The following is a 15,066-nucleotide window of genomic DNA, read 5'->3' as shown; positions in this document are numbered from 1 at the left end:
TGAACACATGAATGAACACATTTCGAACCGAACACTGATTTTGGTAATAAAATTCAATGATTTGCAAGCGTTGCTCGTTAGTAAGTCTATTCATGATGAAATGTCAAAGCATACTGAGCATCTTTCTCTTTGACACCATGTCTGAAATCCCACGTGATCTGTCAAATACTAATGCATGAAAATCCTAACCTCAAAAAAATCACCCTTTATAAGAACCTATTGATGCATGAGTCAATTTGCAAATTAAAACGTAATCTACCATCCAAAATAACACCAAGATCAGTAAAGGAATCTAAGTTATCCAATTTATTAGAACCTATATACAAGTCACCTAGAACAGATCTAGCCCTGAAAAGAGATAACTTCTTGCACTTCTTAAGAGTAAGCGCCATGCCGTTAACACCGCACCAGTCCACCAGAGAGTGCAGATCGTTCTGCAAGCACAGTGACCGATCTGGAGAATCCACATTACAAAACAGCTTCATATCATCTGCGAATATTAAAATCCTTGAAGACTGAATAACTGCTTGAACATCATTCAAGTAAAGAACGAACAGCAATGGACCTAAATAGCTGCCCTGTGGAACATCAGAATAAGCAGCTATATTATTGGAAAGAATATTATTAAAGTGAACTTTCCATGTACAGTCTTGTAAATAAAAAGCTATCCAATTCAAAAGAACAGATGGGAAACCCATCATGTTAAGTTTAAACAATAATAAATCATGCACCACAGTATCGAAAGCCTTACTAAAATCAGTGTAAATTACACCTGTTTGAAACCTGTTTACAAAACCATCATATGCATGACACGTAATTTTTAATAGGTTGGTCAAAGTCGAGCACACCCTACCGTGTTGGTAGGGTGAAATAATTGGTGTGACAAAATGGGATATTTTACGAAAAACCAGCAGTTCAAACAGCTTTGGTATCGTACTTAACTTCGCAATGCCCCTAAAATTTTCAATAATACATCTGCTACCATTTTTTTGTAAAGGAATTATATAACTTGACCTCCTGGAATGAGGAAAATATCCTGAAGATAATGAATCATTGAATATAAATATGGTAAATGGTCTATATAACTCTTGGCATGGTCTATATAACTCGTCCTCAGTAGTAATAATCCGTTGAAAATAATTCAACCTATTAATGCCATAACCATATTTGGAACTGGAAGACAATTTGGTATAACTGCTTTGGAAAGCAGTTAGCATTCACAAACTTATAAAAACTACTGGGATTACTGTAAAGACAATTCCTCATCCTGACAAGATAGTCCGAATAAAGCCTCATAGTCTGAGTGTTGTACTGAGCCCTCGCTCTTGAATAATTGGTATAATTCAACGAAATATAACATTTCTTAAAAAGTCTACTTATAACATAACGCAAGCGTCTCAGATATGGGATTGACCATGCCGGTCCCCTTTCAGAGTTGGGCCTCACAGTGGGAGAAGATATTTTGAAAGCATCATTCAGCACATTATATGGCATGATATTATTTTTCTGTCCTACGACTTCTCAGTGAAACATTGTTCCGAAACATTGCCATTTAGAGTTTCTGTATAAGAGCCGAGTACCCTTAAAGACTACAGTCGTAAGATCAACAATACTGTAAGAGATTTGATAGCCACGAGAGATGAGGCTTACGGGCAGTGGAAATGCTTTAAAACTACGGAAAAAAATTTTTTTTAAAAATTTAAGAGGGCGCTTTGTAATCGACGTAAACGGCAGGAGGTAAGGAATATTGCCATTTGAAACTCTAAAAATACTGAGTGAGTTAAGAATCCGTTTTACTGACAATGGCTTACCTCATGTTGATGGCCAATAAATTATTGACTCATTATTCCCCATTTGCGGCACTACTTTAACTTTTACATGTATGTCTCAATATAATCCACTTTCGTCAATTCTTAGTATAAAGTCGAATGCCACAGGTCTGGACAATGTTGATCCACGAATTTTGAAAATGCTATATTGCTCTACATATGCATATATTTCGTTCAGACTACTAAAAGATTATATTTTTCGACATAATCTGTTGAATGACAAACAATCTGGTTTTCGCTCAGGTTGTAGCTACGCCAGTGTTGGTTGATGTTGTAGAGGAATTGAGACGAAACATTGAAGATAATAGGTGTTTTTTGTACCCACCACCATAAGATGGGGGTATATTAATCTAGTCATTCCGTTTTTTACACCTGAAAATTTTCATCTAAGACCCCATAAAGTTTATATGTTCTTGATCCTCCCGACGTTCTGAGTCGATCTAGCCATGTCCGTCCGTCCGTCTGTCGAAATCACGATAGCGGTCGAACACGTTGTGCTAGCCGCCTGAAATTTTCACAGATACTTAATGTCGATGCAGGTCGTTGGGGATAGCAAATGGGCAATATCGGTTCAGATTTAGATATAGCTCCCATATAAACCGATTTTACAAACCACAATTTTTATCCGATTTGGCTGAAATTGTGCATGTAGTGTTTTCTTATGATTTCCAACAACTGTGTCAAGTACGGTCCATATCGGTCTATAACGATTTGGCTGAAATTTTGCATGTGGTGTTCTGTGACGACTTTCAAAAACTGCGCCAAATACGTTCAAAATCGGTATATAAGCTGATATAGCTCCCATATAACCCGTTTTTCGGATCATTCTTATTCGGTTCCTACAAGCTTTAATTTTTTCTGTTTTAACTGAAGTTTGGTATGTAGAATAAACTAATGCCCTTCAACTAGATTTATTTTGTATAAATTTCTATCAGAATCCATGGTGGTGGGATCCCAAAATTCGTCCCGTCCGAACTTAGCACGCTTGTACGTCTTTTGATTTTTTTAGATCATTGAAAGGCTTTTAAATTAAGAAATGCGTATGGATTCGATGTAAGAAGTGTACCCCAGTTCCTAAGTGGAATGTTCGTGGGCAAATTTGCATTGTATGGATTTGATGACACCGCTTGTACTATCATGTCTTCTTATTTGAATCAAAGAGAGCACGTAGTGTTTTCCAGGGAGACCTATTCACAATGAATAAACCTATGAAGAGAAGTACCGCAGGGTTCTGTTCTAGGCATATTACTCTTTTCCTTGTATTGTAATGATATAGTTGAGTTGCCTAAAGGCTGCGATATTCATTTATTCGCTGATGATGTTCAGCTGTGTTTCCGGTGGAATATTTTTGATTCCTTACCTTTCATTGAGAATATCAACTGGAACATGATAGGGGATAAATAGATGGGTTGAGATCAATGGTCTTCGATTGAACTCCGATAGGACTATGTATTTGGTTGCATTGACAATACTATTGGCACAGTGTACGGAGTGCTCCTTATTCCTTATGATTCATCAATTTTTTTATCTTTAGAGATTCAAAGAATGATTTCTAAGGCTTACTTCATGTCCAGACTTCTATATTGTTGCGAGATTTATATTTAGTGTGGCTTCGAAAAACGAGAATATGAAGCGAATAGATTTCAAAGCATTTCACCTTCGCGACAAAATTTTACGGTTTGTCTTTTACAGCCTTTTAGTGGACGTCGAACAATGGTCCAGACCAACAAACGACAATCGCTCGAAATCGAATCTTTTTCTGTTTGAGTATGTCGAATTAAATTTTTTGCCTACGCATACGTCAGTCAAAGCTAATTTGATAATTACACTTATAACTAAATTAGAAGTAATGGGTGATTTTTTTGAGGTTAGGATTTTCATGCATTAGTATTTGACAGATCACGTGGGATTTCAGACATGGTGTCAAAGAGAAAGATGCTCAGTATGCTTTGACATTTCATCATGAATAGACTTACTAACGAGCAACGCTTGCAAATCATTGAATTTTATTACCAAAATCAGTGTTCGGTTCGAAATGTGTTCATTCATGTGTTCAGCGATGAGGCTCATTTCTGGTTGAATGGCTACGTAAATAAGCAAAATTGCCGCATTTGGAGTGAAGAGCAACCAGAAGCCGTTCAAGAACTGCCCATGCATCCCGAAAAATGCACTGTTTGGTGTGGTTTGTACGCTGGTGGAATCATTGGACCGTATTTTTTCAAAGATGCTGTTGGACGCAACGTTACGGTGAATGAACACATTTCGAACCGAACACTGATTTTGGTAATAAAATTCAATGATTTGCAAGCGTTGCTCGTTAGTAAGTCTATTCATGATGAAATGTCAAAGCATACTGAGCATCTTTCTCTTTGACACCATGTCTGAAATCCCACGTGATCTGTCAAATACTAATGCATGAAAATCCTAACCTCAAAAAAATCACCCTTTATAATGATTGAAGCCATGACTGCAGAGGTCCTAGGCTTCGACAAGATAAGAAAAAAGTATCCAAGCAATTACAAACTTATCAAACTATAATATGTAAGTTTAAATGGAATAATTAAGGTCGCGAACTTTCAAGAAGTCAGTCAGTCAGTCAGTTTTCTTTATTAAAATTTTACAAAATTTTTATACCCTACACCACTACTATGTTCAGGGTATTAATTTAGTGCATTTGTTTGTAACACCCAGAAGAAAGAGAGATAGACCCATTGACAAGTATACCGTTCGACAGACTGCCATATATATGTTCGTCTGATTTGGACTAAAAATATATCGTCATTTGTAAACCGATTCCCACGAAATTTTGAACTAGTGATTATCTTATAAGTCTCGACATTGTTGGTGAACTTAATAGAAATTAATATCTCCCATATATATGTTCATCCGATTTGGATTAAAATTGCAATTACATCGTCATTTGCAAACCGATTCTCACGAAATTCGCGAAGATTCGCATGAGGGTTTCTCTTATATTCGTTATTGGTGAATTTCATTAAAATCGGTTCAGATTTAGATATGGTCCGATTTGGACTAGTATTGCAATAATTTGGTCGTTTGTAAACCGATTCACACGAAATTGGCACAATGGATTCCCTTATGACTCCCGGTATTGCTATTCAATTTATTGGACATCGGTTCAGATGTACATGTACCTCCCATATATTATTTCGTCCGATTTCGAATAATATTCAATAACATTTTGCCTTACTTTCGAAAGTTCTTTGCTGTGCTATTCTTTGAATAGAAAGCATTTAAGGAAATGGTCTATAGCCGGACAATATCCTTCATATATCAATAATTTAGTATTATTTAGTATTTTTATTATTTAGTCATATAATAATTTAGCAATTTGTTAACCAATCTTCACAAAATTTGGCACGAAGGTTTCTCTTATTATTCTCCCGATGACTGATTAATTTTATGGAAATTTGTTCAGTTTTAGATATAGCTCCCATATATATGTATCTCCCGATTTTCACTATTAAGGCCTTTGCCGACCCATTTATCAATAGATCTGCTTAAAAATTTGCACAACGATTTACTCTGTAGCTCCTACAATATGTACGGAGTTTGATGGAAATTCTACGTATCAAATTTACGTAAATTTTAAATTCGATGACTTGGCTTGCATTTCCAATGTGGTGTGGGGTATCAAAAGGTCGGCTTCGCCCGACTTTAGCTCGTCCTTACATGCAAAAAAAAAAAATTATTTGTGGCAGATTTTTTATCCAGCGATTTTATTTTTGGACAGGAGACTAGATTAGAATTTGTATTTGTTTGCACAGACCACAATGTTTATCTTTTTGTTTGCCTATTATGTGATCGTGGGTGAGTTTGCTGTATCCAGTCTTAAGCGGAGAGTTACAATTTCGTTTTTTCTCATTAAAGGGGTGTCTCTTTTCACGTAGTCAAAAAATACAGCCTTTTGTAGTATTAAGAGTCTTGTACCAGTCAGATGCCATATGGCAGAGTTCACCTTCATATATCAAACCGGGAACCAGGAAGGTTTTCGCTAAAAATACTCGGATTTGATTTGGAGTGAAGGAGTGTCTGGCCCATAGTGCACGCAGCTTCGCGTATGTTTGGCCAAAAATGACATTCACATGATCAGACCAACATAATGTCTTGTTAAACACAACAGCTAAGTTCCTCGTGCTAGAAATAATATCAATATTCTGATTATTTATGACTATATTCGGCTCTTGAAGGGAAAAGTGCTTATTTTTATGGATTATAAGGCATTTAAACTTCTGGGGATTTAGAAGAAGTCCATTCGACGTATTCCACCTATACACTCGGGAAAGCGTTGAGTTTCGTTATGTATTCATTAACCTTATGAACGGAAACACTTGTATATATTTGTACGTCATCTGCATACATCATAACTTTGCTGTGAATTAATTGAAGTGGAAGATCATTTGCGTATAACGAAAACGGCAACGGTCCGATTTTTGAACCTTGTGGAACTCCTATCGGCACTAGCAAGGGCCAAGATCTAGGGTTGCCTACGCAAACGGATTGAAAACGTTTCTTATTGATTTAGAAACCTCGACCAATGCTCTAATACAGCTTTGATCTGCACGAATTCCTGCTTGTCTATTAGTCAACAAAGACTCACTGTGAAGGTATTGAAATGAAACGAAATTCAATTTTTCCATTTTGGAATTGGTATAATTTTGGTGTGTTTCCATATGGTGGGATATATGCTTGAGGTCAGAATAGAATTGAAGAGGTGCGTGAAATAAGATAGAAGTAGGTAGGTAGCACAATCCTTAAAAACTTAGGGTCATTATCATCAACGCCGATGGCATTCGATTTTACACTTGAAAAACTATTTAGTACTTCATCAGGTGTAACACATCTGAACTCAAATCTATTATCAATATTTCGCCTTGTCCATTGTCAAAACCATAAAAGGAATTATCAGTTCATAGATCTGGTGTGTTGGCATGTTATAATATTTTATTTGTTCACCATTTATTTGTGTATGCGTGTGTCACATTCTTTTAAACTTAAATGTATTCTGAATTAATTATGTGTGCCCCTGTTCCACTAAAGAACAGGGGCAAACTCCTCACATATCAATGAGTGCTGTCCGATTCAAATTTCAGATTAACTATAATGGACATACTTTTTATAGCCGAGCCCGAACGGCATGCTGCAGTGCGACACCTCTTTGGGGAGAAATTTTTACATGGCTGCCATATCTCACATGGCGTACAGTACCTCACAAGTGTCGCCAGCATTAGGAGGGAAAACCCCAGAAACTAAAAGTATATTTTCACCAATTCAACTGTCATTCAATTTAATTTATTTTTGTTGTAGTTGCTTAGACCCTTTGGGTAAACTTTGTTTAAATTATTCAGCTTTAAGACCTTTGTAGTTTTGCAAATAAAAGAAAGTTTTTATTGCATTTCTTTCAACGTTTTGTCAATTATTTTTATAATCTGTGATATTACAATAGTTTATTAAGTTTTTTGGTTTTTATATTTAATGTTAGGAAATGGCGTAAATCAGCGTAATGGTAAAAATAAATATTATGGAAAAAAATCGCTTGAAGAAGTTAAAAATTATTCATTTATTTTTATTTTTTTATACCCTCCGCCATAGGATGGGGGCATACTAATTTCGTCATTATGTTTGTAACTCCTCGAAACATTCATCTATGACCCCATAAAGTATATATATTCTTGATCTTCATGACATTTTAAGTCGATCTGGCCATGTCCGTCCGCCGTCTGTAGAAATCACGCTAACTTTCAAAGGAGTAAAGCTATACGCTTAGAATTTTGCACAAATACTTTTTATTAGCGTAGGTCAGTTGGGATTGTAAATGGGCCATATCGGTCCACGTTTTGATATAACTGCCATATAACCCGATCTGGGATCTTGACTTCTTGAGCCACTAGAGGACGCAATTGACATCCGGATTGAAATTTTGCATGAGGTGTTTTGTTATGATTTCCAACGACTATGCCAATTATGGTTCAAGTCTGTCCATAACCTGATAAAGCTGTCATATAAACCGATCTGGAGTCTTGACTTCTTGAGTCTCTAGAGAGACGCGATTCTTATACGATTTGACTGAAATTTTGCATAAGGTGTTTTGCTATGATTTCCCATAACTGTGCCAATTATGGTTCGAATCGAGCCATAACCTGATATAGTTGCCATATAAACCGATCTTTGTCTGGACTTCTTTACCCGATAGAGGGCGCAATTCCTATCCGATTTGGCTGAAATTTTGCATGAGGTGTTTTGTTATAACTTCCAACAACTGTGACAAATAAAGTTCAAATCGGTCTATAACCTCATATAGCTGGCATATAAATCGATCTAGGCTCTTGACTTCTTAAGCCTCAAGAGGGCCTAATTATTATCCGATTTGGCTGAAATTTTGTACAACGTCGTCTTCCACGACCTCCAACATACGTGTCAAATATGGTCTGAATCGATCTTTAGCCTGATACAGCTTCCGATCTCCCTATTTTACTTCTTGAGCCCCTTTACACATACTTCTACTGTGATCTCCAAAATTCAATTAGCAAAGCAATTTTTTTCTTTTATCCTTGGTTTATCTAAAAGGGGATACCGGGAAAGAACTCAACAAATGCGATTCATGGTGGAGGGTAATAAGATTCGGCCCGGCCGAACTTAGTACACTTTTACTTGTTATTTTTATTTTATATATTATTCAGTTATATTTCTATTAGTTAAGTGTAACTTCAACTTTTATTAATTTAAAAAAATTATTTATGTTTTCATTCAATTTTTAGATTAAAGGAATAATTGCAATTGTTATATTAAATTTGTTTCATAGGCTCACTAAGTAAATGTATTGGGTTGCCCAAAAAGTAATTGCGGATTTTTTAAAAGAAAGTAAATGCATTTTTAATAAAACTTAGAATGAACTTTAATCAAATATACTTTTTTTACACTTTTTTCTAAAGCAAGCTAAAAGTAATAGCTGATAACTGACAGAAGAAAGAATGCAATTAAAGAGTCACAAGCTTTGAAAAAATTTGTCAACGCAGACTATATGAAAAATCCGCATTTACTTTTTGGGCAACCCAATAGTATAGTTTACAAGTTTGTACTTGTTTTGCTATTTGTCAGTAAATACTCAAAAAATACAAATTTAGATGACATAACATTCTTAATTACACGCATTGTGGGATTCCCTTAGCCAAAAACATCTTTGTCAGAGTTCCATTGCAAATATTACACTACTGGCTAGTGTCTACGTTTATTTTGTTGTCCATCGTCATCCAGCTGATAGGCAGGGTCAATGTGTAGAAAACATTGATGAGAGAAATATGACGAAGATATTTAATTGAATTTTATTTTTTATGATTACATTCAATCAATGATCAGAAGGCCAATTAGGTCGTGCGACAATTAAATTTCGTATCTGTTGACGTTTCCATTAGCAACTTCTCGGGCATGATGGTGCATAACCACATGACTATGAGTTGGCTGCTGTATTGATTTTGTTATGATAACCCAGTAACAAAATTGTAAAACATTTAAATAAACTATATCAAACTTCTTCAATTTAAATTTTCATAAAATCAAAAATAAAGGTGCTTTAAAAAACTAATGCAGATCTCGGTTTATAAAGAACCTATATCATTACATTAATCGATTTGGTCGACTTATAGGGGTTTTACAATCCCGGCAAAACGAAATAAATATTTTACATTTCCCGGGTTCCCGAGAAATTTTGTTTTTAAATTTCCATAAACATAAAATCAAAATGTAAGTTGAAAATAATAGTTTTCAGTAGTGTTGCCACTTAGGAAAATTATTTCCTACCAAAACTTGAGAAAAATCACACCAAACCCGACCCATACCTACCAAATGGTCTACAAGTATATATGTTCTATACACACCACCGAAGAGTTGGCTATTTTTCTATTCCATTTGCAAAACATCAAATTATACATTTTCAAACATGCTAAGTATAAGTATATATGATGAAATCAGTTCAAAGTTCAAAAATGGCCTTTATCTTGATATAGCACCATTCATACCGATCTCCCGATAAGTAATCTTGAGTTCATAAGAGTCATGTATCCTTTTGTCCCGATTTCAATGAACAATTGTGCTGAGTTTGTATAAACCGATCACCCTATTTAAGGGTTTGTTCCCAGAAACACGCTTTTACTACCCATTTTCGCCGTTACCATAAGTTGCATACACCCTTCAATATCTGAGTATTTACCAGATCTCAACATATTTGTATGCTCCTGCCATATGGCCCTATTTTCCGATTGAAGAGATTAAACAGGTGGATTTCTAACACACAAATGCCGCATTTCTTACCCAGAATTTACGAAATTTGAAAAAGATCCCTTAACACTTGTTCCCGTTACTGTCAATATTAGAACGTACGCCTTTTTTTCTAAAAGTTAAAGCAGTGAGACGCCATGTATCAGTGTTTAGCCCCTCAAAATCCATGGTTTTATTCTGCACTCTTAACGAATACACACACATAAAAATGATTTTGAAAAACAACAACTTTTGTCCAAAAAAACGACGACAAAATTTTTTAATTTTCCTGCAACAATTTAGTTTGAATTTCAACGACCCAAAGTATAAACTTGTTGTTGAAAGACACTCTTTGCAAGCCAACATATAACAACAACAAGAATATGTCTATAAGCACGAAAAAAAAACATTTAACCAGCCACCACATGTGCTTTGCTGCACAGCTTCGGTGTGGTGGTGTTTTATTTTCTTTGTTCGGTTCGCGCTGCTTGTGTCGTTCGTTTACTGCTTTGCTCGCTGGTTCTTTTTCTCTATCAATGCTAAAATTCGTTGAGAATTTAAATTTCAGAAGTGAAATAGTTTTCAGTTATGGCTGGCTATTTTTTCAGTAATTAACTTGGCATTTATATGTTGGAAAAACGTACCAAAAATTGAGGCCAGCCTACCAAGAGAATAAAAACCTACCAATTTTGGTAGGAACCTACCAAAAACGGCAACACTGGTCTTCACATATAAATAGATGTTTTTTGTCCTCAAACATCATATTAATTCAAAATACCCTTGAATCTTCTAATGATTTTTTTTGCAACTATGTCTTATATAGATACTTTTTTTTTTTTTTTTTTTTTTTTTCATTTCATTTATTTGCAATCTATTTATAAATACAAAATAATAAGCAAATTTTGTGACACTTAAAATACTAACAGAGTTGCCAAAATTCAGTAACCTTAGCAATACACTATAAAATATTTACATTTCTGACTTAATATAATTTCTTTAAATATTTACATAGTATACTTAGTATTTTTTTAATTATTTACATAGTTACAAAGGGGAGGTCTAGAATATGATTTCTTTTCAATCTTCTGACTTCATAAGTATCATCTAGTAAGCATATAGCCAAGGCATTACTGTGATTACTTAATCTATTGAGGTAGTTGTTACTTAGTCTTGTTATTTCATTTTTAATTTTTCCTATGCCCAAATCGTTGTGAATACAGTCATTATTCACGAACCAGGGAGCGTTAGTTATCAATCTAAGAGTTTTTGACTGATACCTTTGCAAAATTTCTAAATTGGAATTGCTAGCGGTTCCCCATAACTCAATGCCATATGACCACACTGGCTTTAAAACGGTTTTGTAGAGAATAACTTTGTTCTCAAGACTAAGCTGCGATTTAGGACCAATCAACCAGTACATCTTTTTAGTTTTTATGTCCACCTCCTTTCTTTTCGATTTAATATGCTCCTTCCAGTTGAGTCGCTTATCTAATCTAAGACCAAGATATTTTACGCTATCCGATTTAGGAATCAATTCACCATTTAACGTTAAAGGAGGGCAATCATCTTTTTTAAGCGTGAATGTAACGTTTGTCGATTTATCGGCGTTCACTTTTATATTCCACGTTTTAAGCCATTCTTGAATGCAGTTAAGTTGTTTTTGTACTATTGTTGCCGCTTGAACAGGATCTGTGCTAGAAGCCAATATAGCTGTGTCATCTGCATACGTAGCTACTGTAACATTATCGTTAACAGGTATATCAGCCGTGTATAACGTATACAGCAATGGTCCAACGACGCTCCCCTGTGGTACTCCAGAATTGATATTGCCTACCTCCGATTCTTCGCTATTTACAGCTACATAAAAACTTCTCTGGCTTAAATAATCTTTCAGTAATAGATACTGGGGTGCAGGTAACAATTGTTTGAGCTTGAAGAGTAGTCCGATATGCCACACTTTATCGAAAGCCTGTTTTACATCTAAAAAGATGGATGAGCAAAACATTTTATTTTCTAAAGCATTCCTGATGTCATTTACGATCCTATGGCACTGTTCCGGCGTGCCATGATTGTGCCTGAAACCAAATTGATGGTCCGGTATTATGCGTGTTTTCTCCAAAATTGGAATCAATCTCTTTTGAAAAAGTTTTTCAAATAATTTCGATAAAATAGGTAGTAAACTTATGGGTCTATAAGAGCTTAACAAATTGTCAGGCTTGTTCGGTTTTCTGACCATAATAATTTTGGCGTGTTTCCATTGGGAAGGGAAATGTGATACTCTAATTAGAGCATTAAAAAATGTTGTAAGGAAGACGACTCCCTTCTTTGGTAATGACTTCAAAGCTTTGCCATTAATATTGTCATAGCCTGGCGACTTTTTAGCATTTAACTTTGTTATTTCATGCTGGACCTCACAGAAAGTAAATGGTTTTATCGGAGGAGACATTTGACATGGCACATCAATGAAACTGTTTATTTTATCATAGTTTTCAGGAGAACAAAAATTAAAAGGAGTGAAGGTATCCTCCAAAAAGTTTTTATATGCCTCAGCTATATCTTTGTCTGATCTGCACCATGTCCCGTCCATCTTTTTTATAGGAATTATTCTTCTCTGTGGCCGTTTCAAATATTTAGTCGCTTTATACAAATTGTGACCATTATGTTTGGCAGGACTAAGTTCATAGAGGTATTTCCCAACGCTATCATTTCTCATCTGTTTAATGCGTTTCTTAAGATATTGGGCTGCTCTATTGAAATTAGTTTTATCCGATGAGCGCCTCGTTGTTTGCCAAAGTTTTCTTAATCTTCTCTTTTCCTTTATTAGTTTCTTTATTTCAAGTGTTATTTGCACGCTAGATTTCTTATTGTTTTCTTCCAGAGGAGTAGCTTGATATGCGGCCTCGTGGATAAGTTTTACAAAATTCTCTAAGGCATCATCAATTTCGGTATCAGTTTTAAGTGATATCTTAAGGTTAAGCTCCGAATTAATATAGTTTTGATATCTCTCCAAATTTGTCTTGTACGAAAATAGAGGCTTTTCTGATAGTCTTTGACAGGGAATTGCTCTGTAGTTAAGGAGAATAGGAGTGTGGTCTGAACTCAAATCGTCGCAAACACTTATATCAAGGTATTGTGGAGAAACACCGCAATAAACAAAAAAATCTAGAAGATCTGGTATTTTGTACAGATCGGACGGCCAATATGTAGGTTTTCCTGTAGAAATTGTCTGGTAATTATTCTTGTTGATACATTCATACAACTGTTTCCCCTTAGGGTTATTAAGTCTCGAACCCCACCAAACGTGTTTGGCGTTAAAATCACCTCCAACAATAAACTTGCTTCCAATTTGACCGAAAAAATGTTCATACATACTGCAACTGATACTAAACCTCGGAGGGAAGTATACAGAATATATAGCTATGCTGCTACCATTTTCTAATAAAAGCTTTATTCCTGCAGCCTGAAGAAAACTTTCAGAAATTGCATCAAGTGTTTCATATTTTAAACTAGTTTTGATAAGAATTGCAGCTCCGCCATGAGCTCTATCATCAGGGTGATTTGATATGATAAAATCATAACCTTTTATGCGTAGAAAAGACCTTGATGTCAAATGCGTTTCAGAGACCAAGAATATGTCGATGTTATTCAAATTTAAAAATGTTTCTATCTCATTCAAATGATTGGACATGCCGTTAGCATTCCATTCTTCAATTATAATATCTAATTGCATAATCTTGACATCAACATTGACATCATATTTATTAAGGTATTCGTCAACTCTATTTGCTTTTGCATCATTACTTCAATTTTCTGAAGCAAGTTATTTTCATCTCCTCTTACAGCCTGAGAATAAGACATTGGATTGTGTTGATTTGTACTCGTATAATTTTGAGCATAAAGGTTATTGGTAACGTTTATAGGTTCAATGTTAGCTCTTGGCGTTTTTGAAGTTCTCCTATTTAGAAGATTTTGATAATATTTACAACCTTTATAGCTGGAAGTATGGTTTTCATTACAATGGACGCATTTTGGGGGCGCTGTAGGTATCTTATTGCATTCTGCTGATGAATGGTCAAGGCCACATTTGACACATCTGTAGGGTTTTCGGCAATAAGTTCTTGTGTGCCCAAATTCCTGACATCGGAAGCATTGCACAATATCATCATATTTTCTTGGAGATTCAATAGTAACTATGGCGTTTCAATTGACCGGATGTTATAAATGTCTTTATTATTTGGCCCTGGGTCAACATCAACATAAAACATTGGTAGGGGTATTAATAACGACTCTATACGCACGCTCAGGTTTTAGCTGAAAAGTATGATAACTTTTTCCCTCAGATTGAAGGAGCGTGACTACCTTGCGATAACTTTCTACATTCTTAATATTAAGTTTGACCTGACCATCTTTTAAAGATTTGTAGTTAAATTCAGTAGATTCAATACATTTACTTATCTGAGAAATCATTTTATCTATGTTATCAACATGGGGAATGAATATTGGTGGAGGCTTAGGCTGAACGTCTCCAGTGCTGGTAGCATTTACACCGCTGTCGTTGCTAGCATCATTGGCTTCATTTTCTCTGTCGCCGTCGACAGCGAGGCTGCTGTACCGATTTGATACTCCAGGTTCTTCATCGTGGTGAGGCCGCTTCTGTTGAAATATATTTGGTGAAGCAGAATTTCTTCTCTTCTTGCTCGGCACTTTCTGCCAATCAGATTCACCTTCACTACTCTCAGTGAGATTCGGGGCTTCTGTTGTTACATCGTTCATTTTTAACGCTGCTGTTGTCGAGACGAATGTGCATAGGTAAAGTGCATCAATCGTGCACACAATTGATGCACACACTTGATTTCGTTGACTGCTGTTAATGCAATTGTTTTTGCTTAGAAAACAGTTTTAAAAGAAAGATTTTTTTTTTTTTTTTTCAGGGAAATTGTTGTTGTTTTTCGATGGAAACAAA

At 35.4% G+C, this 15,066-nt stretch overlaps 1 protein-coding gene across 2 annotated transcripts in view; it reads left to right on the top strand.

Annotated features, from left to right (window-relative positions):
* Positions 1–15,066, top strand: part of LOC106082519 (leucine-rich repeats and immunoglobulin-like domains protein 1) — an 82,182-nt gene that overhangs the window by 37,511 nt on the left and 29,605 nt on the right. The window lies entirely within an intron of this gene.

Source organism: Stomoxys calcitrans, chromosome 1 (genome assembly GCF_963082655.1).
Source record: "Stomoxys calcitrans chromosome 1, idStoCalc2.1, whole genome shotgun sequence".
NCBI classification, from domain to species: domain Eukaryota; kingdom Metazoa; phylum Arthropoda; class Insecta; order Diptera; family Muscidae; genus Stomoxys; species Stomoxys calcitrans.
Note: the sequence above shows the minus strand (reverse complement) of the source record. Positions and strands in the feature narration are given on the sequence as shown.